We start from the raw sequence: 26,161 nt of genomic DNA, 5'->3' as shown, positions 1-26,161 counted from the left end.
TTTCTATGCACCGAGACTTGACAAACAAACATTACGGTATCGCAGGTTTATAACTAAATAATAGCCTTTACACAATTATGTTATCGTATATAATGTTAGAAAATTCATTAACATCTATTGCTTTGAAACAACATTAACGCTTGTTGCTTCACGTTTAGAGTTTAAGTGGGAGTTATTTACGTTTAAAAAGATTCTTGAGTTTCTTTTATACCTTACACATAAATTTTCTATTGTTTCTTTTATTGTTCTTCTTTTCATTTTACGTTTTCTAGCCTTACGTTATGTCTGCATTTTCATTACATTTTTCTTTTGCCTTATTCGATTATACATCACGTTTTTATCATGTTTTATATCATTATTTTTAAGTCCTTTATTTAATTTATATTTATTTCTTTTATATTCTATTTGCCTAGACTTGTAACAACAGCATTTTAACCTTGTCACAAATTCTGTTTCTCAGCTCAAGCCTTCGCGGACTAAAGTGTCAGAACAGGCATGCGAGGCATTAACATAACCGGCAAGATCTCAGAAAAACTTTTATTTAGCTTTTTTTAAACTCATATATCAACATATTCTATGAAAAAGAAATACTCCATTTCCTACGGACGTTATTTTTTTTTTAGAAAAATAATAAAACTCTTCAGAACAGTTAAATGTAAATAAAATAAAAATCTCGTTTTATATATGAAAAAAATGGAGCATCCCAAAATTAAATTTAAGATAAATAAATTCATCAAGTTTTTGGTTCGTTTAAATTTGATTAAGTTAATTTTTATGGCACTTGGTATTAACCAAGTAACATATAGCAATCGCAAATTCTGTCGGTTTGTCTGTCTGTCTGTCTGTCTGTCCCGGTTTGCTACCTTAGGCACTTCCAAGTAAGCTAGGACAATGAAATTTGGCAGGCGCATCAGGGAATAATCAAATTAGAAATAGTCGTTTTCGCGATTTGACCATCTGGGAGGGGGCTGGGGAGTCGATAAATTCGAAAAAATAGAAAAAATGAAGTATTTTTAACTTATGAACGGGTGATGGGACCTTCATGAAATTTTATGTTTGGTAAGATATCATGTCTCAGAGCTCTTATTTTAAATCCCGAATAGAACCGCTAAAATCGGAGGGAGTTGGGAGATCTAAAATCTTGGAAAACGCTTAGAATGGAGTGGTCAGGATGAAAATTGGTGGAAAAATAAGCAGAAGACCTAGATACGTGATTGACATAATTGGAACGGATCTGCTTTTTTGGGGGGAGTTGGGGGGGGGGGGGGGTTAATTCTGAAAATTAGAAAAAATGAGGTATTTTTAACTTAAGGAGTGATCTGATCTTAATGATATTTGAAGTTTGGAATAATATCGTGTCTCAGAGCTCTTATTTTAAATTCTGACTGGATCCGGTGACTTGGAGGGAATTGAAGGGGGAGCCTAAAATCTCGGAAAGCGCTTAGAGTTGAGGGATGGGGATGAAACTTTGTGGGGAAAATAAGCACAAGTCCTAGATACGTGATTGACATAACCGGAGCGGATCCGCTCTCTTTGAAGGAGTTGGGGGGAGGGTTAATCCTGAAAAATTATAAAAAATTAGGTATTTTGAACTCACGGGGGAGTGACTCTTTCTGTTAACTCTACTTTTTAAAACAGTTAAAAACTTTAGCGTAAAGAGCGGAGCGTTGAGGAGGAAAAGTCCCTTTCATATACGGAGTAATTTCTGTTCGTTTTAAGATTTAATGTCACTTACTTTCAGTTAAAAAAAACTTGTTTTTTTTTTTATTTAGTTTCTGAACGGTTTTGTATTAATGTATGTTTTGATTTTGGCTCTCCGCACATAAATAATTAAAACGAAATTTGCATATTAATTTTTTTTTTGCTAAATCACTTTCTCATAGTTTTAATCGGAAAATTTGTAGAAAAATAGAAGCGGGAGAGGAGGTCTAGTTGCCCTCCGATTTTTTGGCTATTTAAAAAGCCAATTAGAACTTTTAATTTTTTACGAACGTTTTCATTAGTAAAAAATATACGTAAATTACGAATTAGCAAATTACAAAGGTGAACCTCTCATATGCGTAATAATTTCTGTTCGTTTTAAGTTTTAATGCTGCTCTTTGCTTTTAGTTGAAAAAACTTTTCATACTTATTTTTTCATTGTTTTTTTAAATAATGCTAGAAATTCCTGTGTCCCCTTCGTTGGATTCTCTTCCCCCATGACAAATTTCTCCATGAAAAAATACTCCCGCGTAGCCCCCTCATCAACTCATCCCCCTAAAAACCAAAAAAAAATTCCACTGAAAACGTCTGTACACTTCCCAGTAGCCATTACAATATCTCAACAATAGTTAAAGTTTTTAACTTGCAGCCCCTTTCAAGGGGACTGTTTGGGAGTAAGTCTTGCCCAAAGACATAGTTACTAGGTTTTTCGGCTACGATGAAGATTTCAAGATTTCGTCACTTAATTTTTCAGTCAAAACTATTCGGTCACTTAAAAAGGGCACTAGAACTTTGAATTTCAGCTAGAATGAGTCCTCTTGCGACATTCTAGGACCACTGAGTCGATACAATCACCCCTAGGAAAAAAAACAAACAAACACGCATCAGTGATCTGTCATCTGGCAAAAAAAATGCGAAATTCCACATTTTTGTAGATATGAGCTTGAAACTTCTACATAACGGTTTTCCGATACGTTGAATCTGATGGTGTGATTTTCGAAATATTGTATGAATTTTAGGGTGTGTTTCCCCCTATTATCTGAAATAAGGAAAATTTTGTCAGGCTCGTAACTTTTGATGAGTAAGACTAAACTTGATGATTCTTTTGATGTAACTATTGGTATCAAAAATCCATTTTTTAGAGTTTCGGTTACTATTGAGCGAGGTCACTCCCTCCTACAGTTCGTTGCCACGAACTGTTTGATATTTAAATTCTCCTTTTTAATATCAAACATAACAGTGGAATACAGAACAAGATACATAGCAGCAAGATTTGGACTTTTGGTAAATAAAAATAAAAATATTTTAGACGCTTTGAAAAACAAGAGCTAAGAGCTTATATGGCACTTGTGACGAGGCAAGAAGAGCTAAGAGCCAAGAGTACATACGGTATGAGCTATAAAACATTTTAAGAACCAATAGATTGATTTAAAAGGAAAATCAGAGGCTTAATGCCGGTCAGGATTTAAAATAAGAGCTCTGAGTAACGATGTCCTTCTAAATATCAAAATTCATTAAGATCCGATCACCCACTCGTAAGTTATAAATACCTCATTTTTTTCTAATTTTTCTTCTCCTTGTAGCCCCCAAGATGGTCGAATTTGGGATAACAACTTTATCAAGTCAACTTGTGCTGCTCCCTGACACACCTACCAATTTTCATCTTCCTACCACGTCCAGGGGCACCAAACTCGTCAAATCATTGAGCCCCTCCCCCCCAACTCCCCCAAAGAGAGCGAGTCCAGTACGGTTACGTCAATCACGTATCAAGGACATTCGCTTATTCTATCCACCAGGATTTGCGATTGCTATATGTCACTTGGTTATCAAACAGTTCGGGGTGACGAACTGTAGTAAGGAGCGACCCGGCTCAATAGTAACCAAAACTCTAAAAAATGTAATTTTGATACCAATAGTTACATCAAAAGAATCGCATTTTAATGCTGATTTTGAATATATAAGTTTTGTCAAGTTTAGTCTTACCCTTCAAAAGTTAAAAGCCTGAGAAAATTTGCCTTATTTTAGAACATAGGGGGAAACACCACCCAAAAGTCATAAAATCTTAACGAAAATCACATCATCAGATTCAGCGTATCAGAGAACCCTATAGAAGAAGTTTGAAGCTCCTATCTACAAAAATGTGGAATTTTGTATTTTTTTTGCCAGAAGGCAGATCACGGATGGGTGTTTATTTGTTTGTTTTTTCCCCAGGAGTGATCGAATCGACCCAGTGATCCTAGAACGTTCCGAAAGGGCTAGTTCTAACAGAAATGAAAAGTTCTAGTGCCCTTTTTAAGTGACAAAAATAATTGGAGGGCATCTAGACCCCCCCCCCCACGCTTATTATTTTCCCAAAGTCAACGGATCAGAATTCTGAGATAGCCATTTTATTCAAGGTAGTCAAATAACCTTATAACTATGTCTTTGGGGACGACTTAATCCCCCACAGTCACCGTGGGAGGGGCTACAAGTTATAAACTTTGACCAGTGCTTAGATATAGTAATCGTCATTGGGAAGTGTAGAGACGTTTTCAGGGGGATGTTTTGGTTGGGGAGGGGTTGAGAAGAGTAGGACATGTTTGGGGAGCTTTCCATCGAGTAACTTGCCATGGAGGAAGAAAATTGAATAAAGCATTTAGTTAAGCATTTGATCTGGCATCTAGATAAATAAATGATAATTTTAACGACTAACAAAGACTTCTCAAGCCCATATTTTGAGTTAATACATAGAACTCTAGCATTTTATTTTAATAAAGCATTTAATTGAGCATTTGATCTAGCATCTAGATAAATAAATGATAATATTAACGACTAACAAAGACTTCTCAAGCCCATATTTTGAGTTTATACATAGAACTCTAGCATTTTATTTTAATAAAGAATTTAGTTGAGCATTTGATCTAGCATCTAGATAAATAAATGATAATTTTAACGACTAACAAAGACTTCTCAAGCCCATATTTTGACTTTATACATAGAACTCTAGCATTTTATTTTAATAGAGCATTTAATTGAGCATTTGATCTAGCATCTAGATAAATAAATGATAATTTTAACGACTAACAAAGACTTCTCAAGGCCATATTTTGAGTTTATACATAGAACTCTAGCATTTTATTTTAATAAAGCATTCAGTTGAGCATTTGATCTAGAATCTAGATAAATAAATGATAATTTTAACAACTAACAAAGACTTCTCAAGCCCACATTTTGAGTTTATACATAGAACTCTAGCATTTTATTTTAATAAAGCATTTAATTGAGCATTTGATCTAGCATCTAGATAAATAAATGACAATTTTAACGACTAACAAAGACTTCTCAAGCCCATATTTTGAGTTTATACATAGAACTCGAGCATTTTATTTTAATAAAGTATTTAGTTGAGCATTTGATCTAGCATCTAGATAAATAAATGATAATTTTAACGACTAACAAAGACTTCTCAAGCCCATACTTTGAGTTTATACATAGGACTCTAGCATTTTATTTTAATAATGCATTTAGTTGAGCATTTGATCTAGCATCTAGATAAATAAATGATAATTTTAACGACTAACAAAGACTTCTCAAGCCCATATTTTGAGTTTATACATAGAACTCTAGCATTTTATTTTAATAAAGCATTTAATTGAGCATTTGATCTAGCAAATAAATTAAGAATTATGTTCTTTATTTCACTGTCTTTTCTGTAAACTGCAGCGCTACAATCATCCCTGAGTTTTCGGGGTTTCCCCGAATTTACCAAAAGGAAAATAGGATTCTTGAAAATAGTCACAGAAATTAAGGTTAAAAAATATTAACGATTGTCTAGGGTAATTTGCAGAAACCAAATTTCATTTGGAGAGATCCTCTAACATTGTGGAATAGCGTAAGCACAGATAGACTATACAAAATGTGTATATGGTACATTTTTTTCATTTTATTGGCAAGATCAAGGCTATATTACATGGATACTTTGATTCCATCAATTTTCTAACATTGGAAATACAATTAATATAATTCTAGTATAAGCTTACATTCCACTCTGAAGTGAGTAGTACTAGAAACTCCTTGTCCGACTGCATTCCCAGTTGAGGTGCAAGTATAATTCGAATTATCATGAAGGCGGTCCAGTCTACCCCCTGGCCAATGGGTCATATTCCAATGAAGAATAGAAAGTATAGAATCCAGGTCGTTTGATTGTGGATCTGGAGGGAGAAAGCGTGTCTCAATCTAGAAAACCAAACAAAATAAGTTATTTAATGTCAACTATTTTGGTACAGAGAAAAAAAAATACTGCCCTCTACTTCCGTGTTAAGAAGTGTACTTAAATTTTATTGGTTGATTTCTTTTATTGTGTTTTTGCGAGTCAGTTGCATCATTCTTTAAGCGTAGGTCAGAAAGAGAGGCCATATAGACCTACCTTTTTATCAGCTGTTGTGCCTATCTATTGTAGCCGTTGCCAATTTTGAGCCAATGGGAAAATGGAAGTTCTTTTTTCCATTCATTTTACACTTTTTTTCTAGTTTGTTTAAAGAATTTCTAAAACCGTTTTTAAGGTGAGTAAAGACAATAAACGTAGGGAAGACAATAAACACGATAAGGAAAGACAATAAAGAAAGACTGGTCAAAACCTCATAAATTTTGAATCAAACTGCGATTAAATTAAAGGCAGTAGCAGAAGAACATTTAATAAAGTTGCTTATTCGAAAAATGTGAGAATTAGGTTATTTTATTCCTAATTTTAGGAAAAAGTGAAACTGTAACATTAATTTTTATTACTTTACTACTTTTTTGTGTTATTTTGAACTATTTTCAGTTTTATAGTAAGTTCAAATGCGCTGACAAAACCATTTTCCAGGCTGTAGGAAAGGTTAATTAGTCTGGAATATAACTGCTCTTCACTTTTTGTTGTTCTTTTTCTATGCAGAAAAAGACTCAATCTGACCGATTTCTCACATTGCTTGGCTTTCACATAAATTGTTTCTAGTCTAAGAAAATGTGTAACAGTAAGTAAATTTACTGTGTTAGTGAACAACAACTTAAAAGATTCATATAGATGGTATTTAAGCAATCCTATTCATTGCGAAAAATGTGCCTGCTGAAGTTTCACAAAGTTCTACTTCTTCTTTTTCAATCAATCTTCTCAATTTCTTCATCCATTAGTTTAAATCCCATATTTCTTGAAAGGCATTTACTATGTTTAGATAGCATTACTACATTGCTATCTGACCAACATAAGAGGGGGATTTATTTCATGATAATATGAAAAAAACTTCGTTTTCTTAAAGAGTTAAAGAGGCTGCGTCCCAAAGTCGAACCTTAGAACGTACAGGAATTAGGAGAGGCAGTTGGGGGGCTGCCGCCCCCCCCCCCAACCCCCCGCTTTTAAAGACTCTTTTGTACAGCTTTTTTGTTGTACACCAACAAACCCCCAGCTCTTAGCTTGTGTGCTCTGTGTCTGGGAAACAGTTTCAATAATTATGTTAAAATGTAAATGGAGTGGTCAACTTCATTGTTACTAATTACTAGTTTCGGCGCAATGGTTCTCCTGTCCTCTTGTGTTTAACATTTTTCGAAGTTATTCCATTATTCATTCATTTCAATTTTTTGTTAATTAAAAGAGGGCCTTTCCGAAGCCAAGAGCGGGGGGTTAGGGGGGCGGCAGCCCCCACAACAAAAAAGCTGTACAAAAGAGTCTTTAAAAGCGGGGGGTTTGGGGGGGCGGCAGCCCCCTAACTGCCTCTCCTAATTCCTGTACGTTTTAAGGTTCGACTTTGGGACGCAGCCTCTTTAACTCTTTAAGAAAACGAAGTTTTTTTCATATTATTTCTGTACGTTTTTCTACAATCCATGGTGGATTTAATTTAATAATAATTTTCCATGTTTATTTTCTCGCTTTCTGTATCAATAAATTCAAACTGACAAAATTATCTAATTTTGATAATTTTAATAGTTTAGCAGCTTAATTAAAAATTTAGCAGCTAGTGGTTTTTACCCACCCGCCTCCGGTTTATGGGCCCAGCGCGCTTCCGCTGCGCCAAGCTGCTGTTACGCTTGTTATCAAACAAGTTATTACAATAGAAAATTTCACCAACGGCTTCAATTAGGAAATCAATTTAAATGGTTCTTTTAACTTGCTTCCATCAAGCCTTACCACCGCTTCAGTATAAATTCTTGTGAACATTCCAGTATGTAATTCTGATCACATGTTTCCATGTTTATTTTCTCCCTTTCTGTATCAATAAATTCAAACTGACAAAATTACCTAATTTTACAAATTTTAAAAAGTTAGCAGCTAGCGGTTTCGATCCACCGACCTCTGGGTTATGGGCCCAGCACACTTCCGCTGCACCAAGCTGCTGTTAGTGTAAGAATTTTTCAAACAAGTGATGTTATTACAAGAGAAAATTTTACCTTCAATGGGGAAATGGGTTTTTCTAAGCTAGAAAATCGGGGGAGGTTAAGATTTTCCGACGAAACTTTCCAGGAAAATTACTCGGAGAATTCCACGTCGAATGAGTCTTCGTACACCCAGATCCGATGTCGACTGTGATCTGTAGGCGTGGCGAAAAAAAAGAACATGAACATTAAGTGGCTATGCGTGGTTTCTGGAAAACAGGGAAGGAGTTATCGGATCGAGCTGAAATTTCGCGGATAAGCTCCTGGGCCCTAGGGGACCTTAACTTGTGAATTTCAGCCCGATCGGACAACGTTAAAGGGGGGCTGGGGTTGGGGGGTCGAAACTTTCGGCCAGATTTTCCCCATGAAGGAAAAGTCGGAGGGGATGAAATTTGGCAGGTTTCTTAGTTGGAGCTCGGGCTACGAAATGCATCCCTCCCCGTCCCTCTGCGACCACTGGAACCGAGGATCGCTTAACATTGTCGTGGTTCGCCTCTTTAAAGAGGCTCGAGTTTGCCTCCTTGATTGTCAAACAGTTCGTGGTAACGAACTGTAGTAAGGAGCGACCCAGCTCAATAGTAACCAAAACTCTAAAAGACGGAATTTTGATTCCATTAGTTACATCAAAAGAATCACATTTTAATGCTGATTTTAAATATATAAGTTTCATCACGTTTAGCCTAACCCATCAAAAGTTACGAGCCTGAGAAATCTGCCCTATTTTAAAAAAATAGGGTGAAACACCCCCTAAAAGTCATAGAATCTTAATGAAAATCACACCATCAGATTAGAACCCTATTGTACAAGTTCCAAGATCCTATCTACAAAAATGTGGAATTTTGTATTTTTGGCTAGAAGACAAATCACGGATGCGTGTTTATTTGTTTTTTTTTGTTTTTTTTTTCCCAGGGGTGATCGTATCGACCTAGTGGTCCTAGAATTTTGCGAGAGGGCTCATTTGAACGGAAATGAAGAGTTCCAGTGCCCTTTTTAAGTGACCAAAAAAATTGGAGGGCAACTAGGCCCCCTCCCACGCTCATTTTTTCCCAAAGTAGTCGGATCAAAACTCTGAGATAGCCATTTTATTCAGCATAGTCGAAAATCCTTATAACTATGTCTTTGGAGACGACTTACTCCCCCACAGTCCCCGTCGGAGGGGTTGCAATTTGCAAATTTTGACCAGTGTTTGCATATATTAATGGTTATTAGGAAATGTAGAGACGTTTTCAGGGGGATTTTTTGGTTGGGGTCAGGTACACAAGTTTTGAATCTCTAAAAGTTACTAAGGTCCTCAAGGGGGATGCTTATGGAATTCTATGTTGTAATAGAAACAGAACTACTTTACCATCTTTCTTTTATGAAAACAGGGTACTGTCATAGTTTTTTCTTCTTGGAAATCACCTTGGAAAATGAAAAAGCCGTTATTAGAACAAATATTCAAGAGAATGAATTAGAACTTAATTGAGACTAAAGAAGAAAAGACTATGCAAAACATGATACAAAAGGTGGAAAATAAACTAGGCTAAAGACAAAAGGAGTTATCCCCTTTACGATTTCACCTGACAGTAATATAAATGAAAATAATGGAAATGAGCTGGTGTATCCTGGCAAATATTTGTGTCAAAAATTATTGTATCCAGGCTACACATTGGTAACGTCTACTATTATTTATGTGTCCTCTGTTTTAGACAGTTTTATGTTCAAGCCGATTAAAGTAACATGCTCTTGTGAAATCCTTTATTTCAATAAATCATACAATAAAATTAAATAATCCAACCAAGGAGTAGAGCTTGTCCTTAGGTGGGAGAGATATTAATTAAAATAACTTAATAAAAGGAGAAAAGATAGTTCCAGCATAAAATTAAATAATCCCACCAAGGAGTAGAGCTTGTCCTTAGGTGGGAGAGATATTGATTTAAATAACTTAAAAAAAAGAGAAGAGAAAGTTCCTGCAGCCCAGACGTGAAACCTAACCATAAGTATATACAAAATGAAACTATAAAACCTTTAAGAAATCTGATATATCAAAAACTTATAATTTGAATATAATATTAATCAAATCTTTTTCTCAAAATAAACCAATTTACTCTATATTTATCCCATTATCAAATTTATTTAAAGCTTTGACCCTTATAAATAAAGGAGACAGACCAAAGAGTGCGAAGACTATCCTTCAGGAGAGTATGTTCAGAATGGAAATCCTACCTAGTAGGAAAACCCCCATCCATAGGTGAATTTTTTTTTATCTTTTTTAATAGTCCTAAAGAATATTAAGAAAATTGATTCCTTTGGGCTTAACCATGATCGGTCCTTTCAAAATCTTAGCCGTTATAATACAAAATCAGGATAGATTAAACTTTGAAGAGTTATTTTAAAACCTAAATGCTATAAATACTATTTTTATTCCACATAATAGCGAATAACCCCCCCCCCCCCTACAGAGGAAGAAAGGTCTCAACAGCTGTTCCGTCATGAAAAAAACTCGTTTAATTAGGTTAGATGCTAAACACTCATGTGAAACTACAACCCTTCGTAGTATGTTTAACATATTGGTAGGTAGACAAAGTTCCAGCCTTTGAAGTGATATGAGGGCTACGATGAAATCTATCTGTTGGACATGATACTTTCAAACATATATTCCTTCCCCCCCCCCCCCCCGAAATTCCAAATTCTCCAAGGTAACCATTCTTTATCCCACACTGGTTATCGATAAGAATGTATATTTTTCTAATTGGAGATTACCTTGGCAACATTGGCCATTGCTTCTAAGTCAGGAAGAATTGACTTCCACGGCGTTATCTTCTTCTGTATATTAAAATGTAGATGGGATTCAAAATTGCCCAAATCTGGTAGAGGCATACCTGCAATATATTGATAAATTGCAATATAAAACGAAATGTAATATTAATATATTATCAAACCAATCGGAATTTCAGCCCGATCGGACAACGTTAAAGGGGGGCTGGGGTTGGGGGGTCAAAACTTTCGGCCAGATTTTCCCCATGAAGGAAAAGTCGCAGGGGATGAAATTTGGCAGGTTTCTTAGTTGGAGCTCGGGCTACGAAATGCATCCCTCCCCATCCCTCTGCGACCACTGGAACCGAAGATCGCTTAACATTGTCGTGGTTCGCCTCTTTAAAGAGGCACGAGTGTGCCTCCTTGATTGTCAAACAGTTCGCGGTAACGAACTGTAGTAAGGAGCGACCCGGCTCAATAGTAACCAAAACTCTAAAAAACGTAATTTTGATTCCAATAGTTACATCAAAAGAATCACATTTTAATGCTGATTTTAAATATATAAGTTTCATCACGTTTAGCCTTACCCATCAAAAGTTACGAGCCTGAGAAATCTGCCCAATTTTAGAAAATAGGGTAAAACACCCCCTAAAAGTCATAGAATCTTAATGAAAATCACACCATCAGATTCAGCGTATCAGAGAACCCTTTTGTACAAGTTCCAAGATCCTATCTACAAAAATGTGGAATTTTGTATTTTTGGCCAGAAGACAAATCACGGATGCGTGTTTATTTGTTTTTTTTTTGTTTTTTTTTTCCAGGGGTGATCGTACCGACCTAGTGGTCCTAGAATTTTGCGAGAGGGCTCATTTGAACGGAAATGAAAAGTTCCAGTGCCCTTTTTAAGTGACCAAAAAAATTGGAGGGCACCTAGGCCCCCTCCCACGCTCATTTTTTCCCAAAGTAGTCGGATCAAAATTCTGAGATAGCCATTTTATTCAGCGTAGTCGAAAATCCTTATAACTATGTCTTTGGAGACGACTTAACTCCCCCACAGTCCCCGTGGGAGGAGTTGCAAGTTGCAAATTTTGACCAGTGTTTGCATATATTAATGGTTATTAGGAAATGTAGAGACGTTTTCAGGGGGATTTTTTGGTTGGGGTTAGGTACACAAGTTTTGAATCTCTAAAAGTTACTAAGGTCCTCAAGGGGGATGCTTATGGAATTCTATGTTGTAATAGAAACTGAACTACTTTACCATCTTTCTTTTACGAAAACAGGGTACTGTCATAGTTTTTTCTTCTTGGAAATCACCTTGGAAAATGAAAAAGCCGTTATTAGAACAAATATTCAAGAGAATAAATTAGAACTTAATTGAGACTAAAGAAGAAAAGACTATGCAAAACATGATACAAAAGGTGGAAAATAAACTAGGCTAAAGACAAAAGGAGTTATCCCCTTTACGATTTCACCTGACAGTAATATAAATGAAAATAATGGAAATGAGCTGGTGTATCCTGGCAAATATTTGTGTCAAAAATTATTGTATCCAGGCTACTAAAAGATAGTTCCAGCATAAAATTAAATAATCCCACCAAGGAGTAGAGCTTGTCCTTAGGTGGGAGAGATATTAATTTAAATAACTTAAAAAAAGGAGAAGAGATAGTTCTCTTTAGGCTACGATGAAATTTATCTGTTGGACATGATACTTTCAAACATGTATTCCTTCCCCCCCCCCCCGAAATTCCAAATTCTCCAAGGTAACCATTCTTTATCCCACACTGGTTATCGATAAGAATGTATATTTTTCTAATTGGAGATTACCTTGGCAACATTGGCCATTGCTTCCAAGTCAGGAAGAATTGACTTCCACGGCGTTATCTTCTTCTGTATATTAAAATGTAGATCGGATTCACTATTGTCCAAATCTGGTAGAGGCATACCTGCAATATATTGATAAATTGCAATATAAAACGAAATGTAATATTAATATATTATCAAACAGTTCGTGGTAACGAACTGTAGTAAGGAGCGACCCGGCTCAATAGTAACCAAAACTCTAAAAAACGGAATTTTGATACCAATAGTTACATCAAAAGAATCGCATTTTAATGCTGATTTTAAATATATGAGTTTCATTAAGTTTAGTCTTACCCATCAAAAGTTACGAGCCTGAGAAAATCTGCCCTATTTTAGAAAATAGGGTGAAACACCCCCTAAAAGTCATAGAATCTTAATGAAAATCACACCATCAGATTCAGCGTATCAGAGAACCCTATTGTACAAGTTCCAAGATCCTATCTATAAAAATGTGGAATTTTGTATTTTTTGCCAGAAGACAAATCACGGATGCGTGTTTATTTGTTTTTTTTTTCTTTCTTTTTCCCAGGGGTGATCGTATCGACCCAGTGGTCCTAGAATTTTGCAAGAGGGATCGTTCGAGCGGAAATGAAAAGTTCTAGTGCCCTTTTTAAGTGACCGAAAAAATCGGAGGGCACCTAGGCCCCCTCCCACGCTCATTTTTTCCCAAAGTAGTCGGATCAAAATTCTGAGATAGCCATTTTTTATTCAGCATAGTCGAAAAACCTTATAACTATGTCTTTGGGGACGACTTACTCCCCCACAGTCCCCATGGGAGGGGCTGCAAGTTGCAAATTTTGACCAGTGTTTGCATATATCAATGGTTATTGGGAAATGTAGAGACGTTTTCAGGGGGATTTTTTGGTTGGGATGGAGGGGGGTTGAGAAGAGGGGGCTATGGGGGGGAAATTTTCCATGGAGGAATTTGTCATGGGGAAAGAAGATTTCCATAAAGCGGGCGCAGCATTTTCTAGCATTATTTAAAAAAACAATGAGAAAATAAATATGAAAAAAAAGTTTTTCAACTGGAAGTATGGAGTAGCATTAAAACTTAAAACGAACAGAAAATATTACGCATATAAGGGGTTCACTTCCTCCTAATACCTCACTCTTTACGCTAAAGGATTTTTAGTAATTTCAACTATTTATTCTACGGCCTTTGTGATTCAGGGGACAAAATTTAAACTTTAATGCAAAGAGTTATTGACGAAGTATTGACAAGTGGGCGAACCTTCTCATATACGTAATAAAAACATACGAACATAGAAGTTTGTTACGTAAGCTACTTCGTAAGTTATGTATATCTTTTACTACTGAAAACGTTCTTAAAAATTAAAAGTTCTAGTTGCCTTTTTAAGTACCCAAAAAATTGGAGAGCAACTGGGCCTCCTTCCCCTCTTTTTTTCGCAAAATCTTTCGATCAAAACTATGGGAAAGCCATTTAGCCAGATAAATAAATATGCAAATTTCGCTTTAATTATTCATCTGCGGAGAACCGAAATCAAAACATAGATTAACTAAAAACGTTCAGAAATTAAATAAAAAAAACAAGTTTTTTTAACTGAAAGTAAGGAGCGACATTAAAACTTAAAACGAACAGAAATTACCCCGTATATGAAAGGGGCTGCTCCTTCTTCAACGCCCTGCTCTTTACGCTACAGTTTTTACTGTTTTTAAAAGTAGAGTTGAGAGAAAGAGTCAAACTTTAGTGCAAAGAGCAAGGCATTGAAGAAGGAGCAGCCCCTTTCATATATGGGGTAATTTCTGTTCGTTTTAAGTTTTAATGTCGCTCCTTACTTTCAGTTAAAAAAACTTGTTTTTTTTATTTAATTAGTATAAGGATCACCACATTCACCTTTAAAATAAACATTTTAAAATTATTCCATTAAAATTTTTATATCATAAAGCGTAAAATATCAAATATTGTCTGCTTCCTTTAGAGTTTTAGGTGAATTTTACCAGAAAAAAAATAAGTCTTAATTTGCCTCATTGTTAAATTAATAGAAATTTGAAACTAGCAATTCGTGGAAACATATTGATTGGGTAGCAAATCTATCAGTGGGTTGAACCCTCATATATAATTCAATGGGGCTTTTATATGCAAATAAAAGAAAACATTTTTTATTAGAACTGTTGATTTCCCATAAAAAAAAACTCGTCCGTGATCTTTCTTCTACCAAATTCCTCATTTTGTATGTAATACCCTGGCAACTCTGCGATATGGATCTCTGATCTGCTGAATCTGATGGTGACTTAAAAATTGTTGGCAATGATTTTCTGTCTGCCCTGGATTGTTAGTAAAATTATCATTATGTTACTAAACAGCCTTAGAGCATACCGCTAAGGGTTTTTGAAAGTGTTAGAATTAAAAACGTGATTAGATAATGGCACCCTTTCTAATCCAATTTTTTGAAAACGATAGAGAGCTCCAAATTAGTCAGTATTTAATATGGATAAGCTATAATGATTCTAATCGAAAAGTAATTTTTTTTATTAGTTAAAATAGGTATAATTATATTCAAACTCTGACATTTATTCTTTTGACATATAGTCTTTTGCAGTATTTAAATTGGCGCGAGTACCTTCTAGTGTACTCCAGGATGCCTAAAATCACTCCTTATTATGAGATATAGAGTTAACTGTCCGGTATAAATAACTCGAGCTTACATTATTTATTTTAATCGCCACAATTTATGATAAACGTTGCCTTAAGATTTTTTTTATGGAGCTAAACGATTTGGAAGGTGAGCTGTTTCTATGTGAAAGTTTTATTTTCATAAGCTTACACCTGCCCTGTTCTCCGGAACACCAGCACCATCAGCGACGATAAATTTCGTCAAAAGTGCTTTCAGACAGTGGATTTGCATAAGTGTAGACATTTAACCAGTCATGAATAAAAGAAAAATAAATACGGTTTTGGGGCAATTTTGATGTGTTTGTACCAAATATTAAATATGATAACTAAATCAAACAATTCGTGGTAACGAACTATAATAAGGAGCGACCCGGCTAAATAGTAACCGAAACTCTAAAAAATTTTATACCTATATATATATATCAAAAGAATCAGATTTTTATGCTGATTTTAAATATATAATTTTCATCAAGTTTAGTCTTACCCATCAAAACTCAAGAGCTCGAGAATATTTGCCTTATTTTCGAACAAAGGGGAAAATTTCCCCGAAAAGTCATAAAATCTTCATGAAATTCACACCATCCGATTCAACGTATCAGAGAACCCTACTGTGGAGGTTTCTAACTCCTATCTACAAAAATGTAGAATTTTGTTGTTTTTTTTTTCAGAAGAAAGATCACGGATGTGGGCTTATTTGCTATTTTTTCTTTTCCCCAGGGGTGATCGTATCGATCCAGTGATCCCAGAATGTCGCTAGAGGGCTCATTCTAACCAGAATTAAAGGTTATAGTGCCCTTTTTAAGTGACCAAAAAACTGAAGGGCAACTAGGCTCTCTCCCACGCTCATTTTTTCCCCAAACTCATCAAATCAAAATCTTGAGATAGTCGTATTTTCTCAGCATAGTCGAAAAATCTAATAACTAATAACTATGTCTTTGAGGACAACTTAATCCCCCGCAGTCCCCGGGGGAAGGGCTGAAAGTTATGAACTTTGCCCATTGTTCACATGTAGTATTAGTTATTGGGAAGTATTTAGACGTTTTTAGGAGCGATTTTTCTAGTAATAGGGGGGGGGTCGGATTCGGGGGTTACCTAGGAAGATCTTTTCATGGAGGAATTGATCATGAGGGAAGAGAATTTCCATGAAAGGGGATCTGGATTTTCCAACATTATTTAAAAAACAATGCGAGATTAAAAAAAAACAAGTTTTTTCAACTGAAAGTATGGAGCAACATTGAAACTTTAAACGAACAGAAATTTTTACGCATATGAGGGGATTCTTCCCCTCCTGAATACCTCGCTCTTTTACGTTTAACGTAAAAGACATTTAAGTATTTTCAGTAATTTCAAAAGAGCTGTGTATTCTAATTAAACGGCCTTTGTGATTCAGACACACATTTGGCTTTTTGTGTTCCAAAGGATTGGAACAAAATTCAAACTTTAGAGTAAAGAGCGAGGTATTGACGAGAGGACGACCCCCCCCCCCCTCATATACGCAATAAAAATATACTAATATAGAAGTTCGTTATAGAAATTCGCAAATTCCAATATAGAAATTCGCAAGTTACGTTTATTTATTACAAATAAAAGCTTCCGTAAATAAAACTAAAAGTTGTAGTGGCCTTTCTAAGTAACCGAAAAAATTGGAACGCAATTAGGCCCCCTCCTAAGCTCATTTTTTCTCAAATTCATCCGATTTAAACTTTGAGAAAGCCAAAAAAGTAAAATTAATATGTGAATTTTATTCAAATCATTCATGTACGGTGAGCCGAAATTGCAACCTGATTTAATTGAAAAGCATTAATGAATTAAACAAAAAAACAAGTTTTTTTAAACTTAAAGTAAGGAGCGACATTAAAACTTAAAACGAACAGAAATCATTCCGTGTATGAAAGGGGCTCTCCCCTTCTCAAAGCCCCGCTCTTTACGCTAAAGTTTGACTATTTTTCACAAGTCTACTTTTTAAAACAATAAAAAACTAGAGCGGAGCGTTGAGGAGGGGACAGCCCCTTTCATATACGGAATAATTTCTGTTCGTGTTAAGTTTTAATGTCGCTCCTTACTTTCAGTTAAAAAACTTGTTTTTTTATTTAATATGTTTTAAGGCCAATCTGGCTATGCTTTATGTACGAATAAAATAAAAGAAAAAAACAAGTCTTATTAACTGAAAGTAAGGAGCAACATTTAAACTTAAAACGAAGAGAAATTAATCCGTATATGAAAGGGGCTGTCCCCTCCTCAACGCCTCGCTCTTTCCGCTAAGGTTTGACTCTTTCTTACAACTCTACTTTTTAAAGCAATTAAAAAACTTTAACGTAAAGAGCAAATTTTTTTTTCAACTGGAAGTAATGAGCAGCATTACAACTTAAAACGAACAGAAAATATCACATACATAAGAGGGTTCGTCTCCTCCACAATACCTTGCTCTTTACGCTAAAGTATTTTTAGTAATTTCAACTATTTATTCTACGGCCTTTGTGATTCAGGGGGTCATTCTTAAAGAATTAAGACAAAAATCAAGCTTTATTGTAAAGAGCGAGGTATTTACGAGGGGGCAAACTCCATCATATACGTAATAAAAATACACAAATATAGAGGTTCGTTACGTAAGTTAATTCGTAAGGTACATAAAAAAAATCTAGTTGCATTTTTAAGTAACCAAAAATTGGATGGCAACTATACCTCTTCCCCCTCCCCTTTTTTCGTCAAAATCGTCCGATCAAAACTATGAGAAAGCCATTTAGCAAAAAATAAATAAATAATAATTTGCAAATTTCGTTTTATTTATTCTTGTGCAGTGAGCCAAAATCAAAACATGCGTTAATTCAAAAACGTCCAGAAATGAAATATAAAAAACCGGGTCTTTTTAACTCAACGCTCTCTAAGCTAAAGTTTTTTTATTATTTTAAAAGCTAGAGTTGTGAAAAAGAGTCAAACTTTAGCGTAAAGAGCGAGGCGTTGAGGAGGGAACAAAACCTTTCATATACGGAATAATTTCTGTACATTTTAACTTTTAATGTCACTCCTTAATTGCAGTTAAAAAACTTATTTTTTTATTTATTATTAAAAAAAATATAAACCACTATAATTAAAATTATAAAACTTTAAAAAACTATAAAAGTGTAAAAAAAATTCTATAAAACTATAAAACAAAAATCCTATTTGACATGAGTGTCAAATTGTGTATTTTTTCATCCTATCAACAGTAAGTCCTTAATCCATCCCTGGATGAAATTTCATTAGTATTTAAAAACTCATTTGACTAATTACTACAATAGGATGTCCCATATACAACTCAGTATCTAGGCTCTTAGAATTGGGTACTACGGAATTGAACTTTCTTTTTTTTTTGGGGGGGGGGATAAGAAATGTTTGAAAATTTGAATAAGCTGTTATCCCGCTGAATTTTGATGTCACTATCAAAGCTAGCTTGTTACTGTCATTATGGTATTTTCAAAGCCTAAGAGTCGAAAAATTAATATAGAATATCAAATAAAAATTTTGTCCACGAAGAATTTCAACCCAAAAATAATAAAGTACGACTAAATAATTTCTCCGAAGCTGATTCGAAGTATATCCTTTCTAGGATTCACTTAGATTAAACATACATTCTGGAAACATTTTTTAATTACTACTACATAAGTAAAATCGTTAAACAAATCCCACAGGGGATTTGTTCGTTTTAAGTTTTAATGTCGCTCCTTACTTTTAGTTACAGAAACTAGTTTTTTTTATTTAATTCATTCAGATCCGAAAATACCTCATTTTTTCTAAATTTTCCTCTCCTTTCAACCCCCAAGAAGGTCAAATCGGGGAAACCAACCTTATCAAGTCAATTTGTTTCAGGTCCCTGACACGCCTACCAATTTTCATCGTCCCGGGACATCAAGAAGCACAAAACTCGCCAAAGCACTGGACCCCCTCCCCCTAACTCCTCCAAAGAGAGCGGACCCAGTCAATCACGTATCTACGAAATTTGCTTATTCTACCCACCAAGTTTCATCCCGATCTCTCCACTCTAAGCCTTTCCAAGATTTCTAGTTTCCCCCTCCAACTCCCCCTAATGTCACCTTTCTAAAGTGACATTCAGAGTTCTTTCTAAATATTAAATTTCATTAAGATCTGGTCACCCGTTCTCAAGTTAAAAGTACCTCAATTTTTCTAATTTTTCCGAATTAACACCCCCCCCCCCACGCCCCCAAACTCCCCCAAACAGAGCGGATCCGTTCCAATTATGTCAATCACACATCTAGAACTTGTACCTATTCTTCCCATCAAGTTTCATCCCGATCTCTCTACTCTAAGTGTTTTCCAAGATGTCTGTTTCCCCCCTCCAACCTCGTATGTCCCTGGCTGAAAATGGAGCATTCGAGAAATAAGAACTTTTTATATATCAAGTTTCAATAAGATCCGATTACCCATTCGTAAGATAAAGAAACCTCAATTTTCACGTTTTCCAAGATTTTCAGTTCCCCCCCCCCCCCAACGTCACCAAATCTGGTCGTGATCAAAAATGAGCGCTCTGTAGGACAAGATCCTTCCAGATGTCAAATTTCATTAAGATCTTATCACCCGTTCGTAAGTTACAAATGCCTCATATTTTCTAATTTTTCTCAGTTACGCAAAGCGTTTTCCAAGATTTTAGGTTTCCCTTTCCAACTCCCCCCAATGTCACCGCATCCAGTCGGGATTTAAGATAATAGCTCTGAGACCCCATATCCTTCTAAATATCAAATTTCATTAAGGTCCGATCGTTCGTAAGTTAAAAATACCTCATTTTTTCTGATTAACCGTCCCCCCACTCCCTCCTCCAGATGGTCGAATCGAGGAAAAGACTATTTTATTTTAATCTGGTATTGTCCCTGATACGCCTGCCAAATATCATCGTCCTAGCTTATCTGGAAGTGCCTAAACTAGCAAAACCAGGACAGACAGACAGACCGACCGACAGAATTTGCGATCGCTATACTAAAGGTTTTACAGGAGCTATTGGTTTCACACTTGTTAAAATTTTGGAGTGTTTTAAGTATATCCATAATATACTCATTGCTCTGGTCTGGAGGAAGTTCGAGAAGGAATGGTGTTGGCCTTGCACTAAATAGACTTACAAGAAAGGCCTTACTTTTACACAAAGCTGTATCGGACAGATTAATGAAGGCCCGCTTTGGACACAAGCATGGCAAGATGACTGTCATCGTATCCTATGCCCCGACCAATGATTCTGATGATGCAACTAAGGAGGATTTCTACTCTGATTTGTCCAGATGCCTTGCAACAGTATCCCCCCATGATATAACTGTTCTCCTTGGCGACTTAAATGCGACAGAGCGCGATGATATGGGTTTATGGCGTGGCACAGTTGGCCCTGTATCCCCCGACCCACTTAACGACAATGGGCTCCACTTATTTGAACTGTGCCGATCTCACGACCTTTACATTGCAAACACCTACTTCCAACGCAAAACTATTCATCAGTACACGTGGTATAGTAATGACGGTCGTACAAAGAAGATGATTGACTACGTCATTATTTCCAAACGCTGGAGATCATTGGTGAAGAACTCCAGAACTTATAGATCAGCAGAGCTTGGAAACGCAGACCATAGGCTTGTGTGCGCCGATCTTCGGCTTCGCCTCCATGCACAACGATCGAAAAGAAAACCCGTCGCTGCAGATATTGGGAAACTAAAGGAACCAGATACTCGCCAGAAGTACAGTATCGAGATATCGAATCGCTTCCAGGCCCTTGGCTTACTTAATAGCAGCGAAGATCTCTGGAAGCATTTTAAATTGCAGACCAGTGAAGCAGCACAACTAGTGCTTGGCAAGAGGAGTTATCCAAAGAAATCGTGGCTAACTAATGAAACACTGCAAGTCATAGAGCAAAGACGGAAGGCAAGACTTCTTGGGGACATGACCACATATCGGAGGCTCAATGGAGTGCGGAACAGACTCTTTCACCGGGATAGAACCCAGTTTGTTGCAAGAAAAGCCGATGAAATTGAGCTAACTGCAAAAAAGAAAGACATGGGCAGCCCATTCAAGCATCTCCGAGCCCTCACTGAAAATAAAACTCCCACCTTGGGTCCCGTCCTATCCAGGGATGGTGCACTTCTCTTTGACGAAGGTTCTTGTCTTGAGCGGTGGAAGGACCACTTCTGTTCGCTCCTCAACAATACTGGTCCGTTTGCGCCTCCTAATGATAGTCCCAGCCAACCTTGCAGTCAAAAACCTGGAACAGAGGTTCCTCCAGATGAGCCTTTCAGCCCCTCAGAAATTGGACATGCAGTAAAAAGACTCAAGAATAATAAAGCTGCTGGTATCTGTGGCTTAAACTCAGAGCTGCTAAAATATGAAGGTCCTGCAATGCTCCTGTTTCTACACACCCTATTCTCTACAATCTGGCAAACAGAGATAATTCCCGAGGATTGGCGGAAGGGTGTCATCATCCCCCTATGGAAGAGAAAAGGCTCGAGAAGCGACTGCTCCAACTACTGGGGAATAACCCTACTGTCAGTCCCTGGCAAACTGTTTTCAATGGTCCTGCTGGATCGATGTCGGAGCATTATTCGAAAAATCCGGCGACCAGAGCAAGCTGGTTTTATGTCGAATCGTTCAACCATCGAGCAGATTTTCACGATTTGACAAATAGTACAGAAGACCAAAGAGTTCCGACAGAAAGCATTTATTGCCTTCGTTGACTTCCGTGCTGCATTTGACTCAGTCGATCGAAAAGCTTTTAGGCGGATTCTAGAGTTGACTGGCCTACCCGAGAAATATTGCAGACTTCTCAAGGCGCTGCACCATGGGACGGAGAGCTGTGTACAAGTAAATGGTCGGCACAGCCCGTTCTTTCAAATCGCGACAGGGGTGCGCCAAGGATGTGAAGTGGCCCCAGAGCTCTTCAATGTCATCATAGATTACGTTATGACAAAAACCACTTCACGTCTCAGCTTTGTGCTCAAATTCGGAGATCATACCATCTCAGATGTCGATTTTGCCGATGACTTGGCCATTCTGGCAGACTCCATGGAACAGCTGCTGGAAGCGCTCCGAATTCTGCGAGAAGAGGCTGCAAAAGTAGGATTGCATATAAATTGGAACAAAACTAAAATTATGGCCATAGACCCATCTTCTCCTGCTGTTAACTCTTCAGTTAGCCTGGACAGCACCACTAGCATCGAGATTGTCAAAGACTTCACCTACCTGGGCTCCGTAATTTCTTCAAATTGCTCACTTCTCCCCGAGCTGCAGGCAAGATTATCTAAAGCATCTTCTGTCATGGGTAGACTGAACCGTCACCTCTGGCGAAAACCAGATATCAGTCGCACAACGAAACTGCGGATCTTCAACGCTCTAGTTGGTTCTGTGATGCTTTACGGAGCTGAGACATGGCAAGCATCAGCTGCAACCCTCAAGAAAATAGACGTATTTCATGCAAAGATCCTGAGGAGGATTGAGGGCCTACGATGGTCCGACTTCGTCAGCAATGAAAAGCTTCTGCAGCTCACAAAGCAGTCTTGGTTTTCGACTCAAGCAGCCGAGCGAACCTTACGATGGTTCAGGTATCTGCTTCGAATGCCACCACATCTACCCGCAAAGATGATCTATGACTTCGACCCTATCAAAGTTGGTAGGAAGCGACCTCGCGACCGACCGAAGAAACGTTGGTTCGACAGCCTGTCCGAGTTCTTGGCGATGGCAAACATCAGACAGGGCGAAGAACAAATACTCGCCATGGACCGAAGTGGGTGGAGGAGGCAGACGTCACTTTCTACGCCGAGCAGTGCCCGGCAGGAGACTTAAGTCAAAGTAAGTCATAATTTCTAATAAAGCAGCTTTCACACTAGGTGCGTAATTTTGTATACCAAGTGGTTTTGCATTTTAAACTACACCCTAACGTGAAAATCCATGGAATCGCTACAATCACCGTCTAAAATCTTCACATTCATCAGAAGCAAAATATTCAAAAATTGAAACGTAGAAGGTAGATGGATATTCAAGTTCTGATCAAAAATGAAACAATTTCTAGGGAGAGTTCTCTATTTTAAATTAATGATTTGTAAAACACATCCAAAAGTTGTAGTTTGTTGAGAACTGACTTTTCCTTAATCTAACATAAACTTATCCAACTTAAAGTTTAAACTTGCCTGACTTAACTAACGTAAAATTTAAACTTATATAAACTACCCACAGTATAATTTAACCTAATTCACCTACCATAAAATTCTAAGAGGAACTCAAGCCTACTTGACAATGCCTAATCTGGAATATTCTATTCCGCATTGTGAAGGACCAACAAGTTTCAAATAATTCGTTTTTTACTGTTTTTACCACAAGGCCAATGGCCAAGCCCATACACAGGGTGGGGATATTTGGACCCATGCTTATGAAAAATATCGACAGATTTCTATCACCAACAAAAAAAAAACAAAAAAAAAACGGCAGATTCGAGCCCGGCTATACAATGTTTTGGTTCACTTAAATTTTATTCTGAAAGTAAGTAGATTCCTTTTTTCCTCAAACTTTTATTATTTCAAAATCTTTGAAAAAGAAGGAAAAAAGAAGGAAGGGTGAATTGGTGACTGACGACGGTATCATGTAAAATGAGAAACAATTTATTGCAAGTTATTGTGTTACTAATACTCACACACTGAAATATTTTGGTACGAATTTGCTTGGTATAAGACCGTTATCTTGGAAAAAGAAAGAAGTGGCATGAAAGTAGATATGGAGGCGATGATATTCTTTGGACAGATCCAGGTCTTCCTTGTATGCAAGCGATGGTCTAAAAAATTATTGCTAAAATTAGCAGAATTAAGGTGGCTTTTGGGCAGCCCAGTTTCGTGGAACCTACTATGACCATCAAATCAGTGTGCTTGGAATAGCAGAAAGAAAATAAAAGTATCTAGTGCCCTTTCTAGGTAGCAAAAGGGATCGGGCCACAACAAAGTGTTGGTTTCAGCCATTCTGGATTACAAACATTCAACTTTGCCCAAAACATGGCCAAAATGTACAAAAAAAGAAGTTCTTATATAACGAATCGATTTTTCATGGTCAAGAACCGTTAACCAAATCCTTCTTTAATCTGTCTACCGTACATAGTTTTATTATTTGATAGGATAATTCAAATAATTGTCAGTCGTTCTGAATAACTGATCATGTTGTCCAAAAACCGAAAATTCAACCAAAAAAGTTGTGAAAACGAGGGTACATAAACTACGAGTCTTACAAAAATGTAAAACTTTAGTGCAAAGAGCAAGGCATTGAAGAAGGAGCAGCCCCTTTCATATATGGGGTAATTTCTGTTCGTTTTAAGTTTTAATGTCGCTCCTTACTTTCAGTTAAAAAAACTTGTTTTTTTTTATTTAATTAGTATAAGGATCGCCACATTCACCTTTAAAATAAACATTTTAAAATTATTCCATTAAAATTTTTATATCATAAAGCGTAAAATATCAAATATTGTCTGCTTCCTTTAGAGTTTTAGGTGAATTTTACCAGAAAAAAAATAAGTCTTAATTTGCCTCATTGTTAAATTAATAGAAATTTGAAACTAGCAATTCGTGGAAACATATTGATTGGGTAGCAAATCTATCAGTGGGTTGAACCCTCATATATAATTCAATGGGGCTTTTATATGCAAATAAAAGAAAACATTTTTTATTAGAACTGTTGATTTCCCATAAAAAAAAAACTCGTCCGTGATCTTTCTTCTACCAAATTCCTCATTTTGTATGTAATACCCTGGCAACTCTGCGATATGGATCTCTGATCTGCTGAATCTGATGGTGACTTAAAAATTGTTGGCAATGATTTTCTGTCTGCCCTAGATTGTTAGTAAAATTATCATTATGTTACTAAACAGCCTTAGAGCATACCGCTAAGGGTTTTTGAAAGTGTTAGAATTAAAAACGTGATTAGATAATGGCACCCTTTCTAATCCAATTTTTTGAAAACGATAGAGAGCTCCAAATTAGTCAGTATTTAATATGGATAAGCTATAATGATTCTAATCGAAAAGTAATTTTTTTTATTAGTTAAAATAGGTATAATTATATTCAAACTCTGACATTTATTCTTTTGACATATAGTCTTTTGCAGTATTTAAATTGGCGCGAGTACCTTCTAGTGTACTCCAGGATGCCTAAAATCACTCCTTATTATGAGATATAGAGTTAACTGTCCGGTATAAATAACTCGAGCTTACATTATTTATTTTAATCGCCACAATTTATGATAAACGTTGCCTTAAGATTTTTTTTATGGAGCTAAACGATTTGGAAGGTGAGCTGTTTCTATGTGAAAGTTTTATTTTCATAAGCTTACACCTGCCCTGTTCTCCGGAACACCAGCACCATCAGCGACGATAAATTTCGTCAAAAGTGCTTTCAGACAGTGGATTTGCATAAGTGTAGACATTTAACCAGTCATGAATAAAAGAAAAATAAATACGGTTTTGGGGCAATTTTGATGTGTTTGTACCAAATATTAAATATGATAACTAAATCAAACAATTCGTGGTAACGAACTATAATAAGGAGCGACCCGGCTAAATAGTAACCGAAACTCTAAAAAATTTTATACCTATATATATATATCAAAAGAATCAGATTTTTATGCTGATTTTAAATATATAATTTTCATCAAGTTTAGTCTTACCCATCAAAACTCAAGAGCTCGAGAATATTTGCCTTATTTTCGAACAAAGGGGAAAATTTCCCCGAAAAGTCATAAAATCTTCACGAAAATCACACCATCAGATTCAACGTATCAGAGAACCCTGCTGTGGAGGTTTCTAACTCCTATCAACAAAAATGTAGAATTTTGTAATTTTTTTTTTTT

General features: G+C 36.3%; 2 protein-coding genes across 7 annotated transcripts in view; one reads left to right on the top strand and one right to left on the bottom strand.

The window, feature by feature from the left end:
- The window catches only part of LOC136041519 (exosome complex component RRP46-like), a gene marked incomplete at its 5' end in the record, with an annotated part of 363,665 nt that overhangs the window by 201,781 nt on the left and 135,723 nt on the right, over positions 1-26,161 (top strand). The gene's annotated exons all lie outside the window — the stretch shown is intronic.
- The window catches only part of LOC136041468 (PAS domain-containing protein cky-1-like), a 121,395-nt gene that overhangs the window by 72,100 nt on the left and 23,134 nt on the right, over positions 1-26,161 (bottom strand). For all 6 annotated transcript variants that reach the window (XM_065726157.1, XM_065726156.1, XM_065726160.1 and 3 more), the window contains exons 3-5: positions 12,646-12,764; positions 10,828-10,946; positions 5,721-5,916 (exon numbers count right to left, since the gene is read on the bottom strand). The gene's annotated coding sequence lies outside the window, so the exon portion shown is untranslated. The remainder of the gene's footprint in view (positions 1-5,720; positions 5,917-10,827; positions 10,947-12,645; positions 12,765-26,161) is intronic.

The sequence above is a fragment of the Artemia franciscana genome, unplaced genomic scaffold (assembly GCF_032884065.1).
Source record: "Artemia franciscana unplaced genomic scaffold, ASM3288406v1 PGA_scaffold_23, whole genome shotgun sequence".
In the NCBI taxonomy this organism is placed as follows: domain Eukaryota; kingdom Metazoa; phylum Arthropoda; class Branchiopoda; order Anostraca; family Artemiidae; genus Artemia; species Artemia franciscana.
This window is presented reverse-complemented; position numbering and strand designations above follow the sequence as displayed.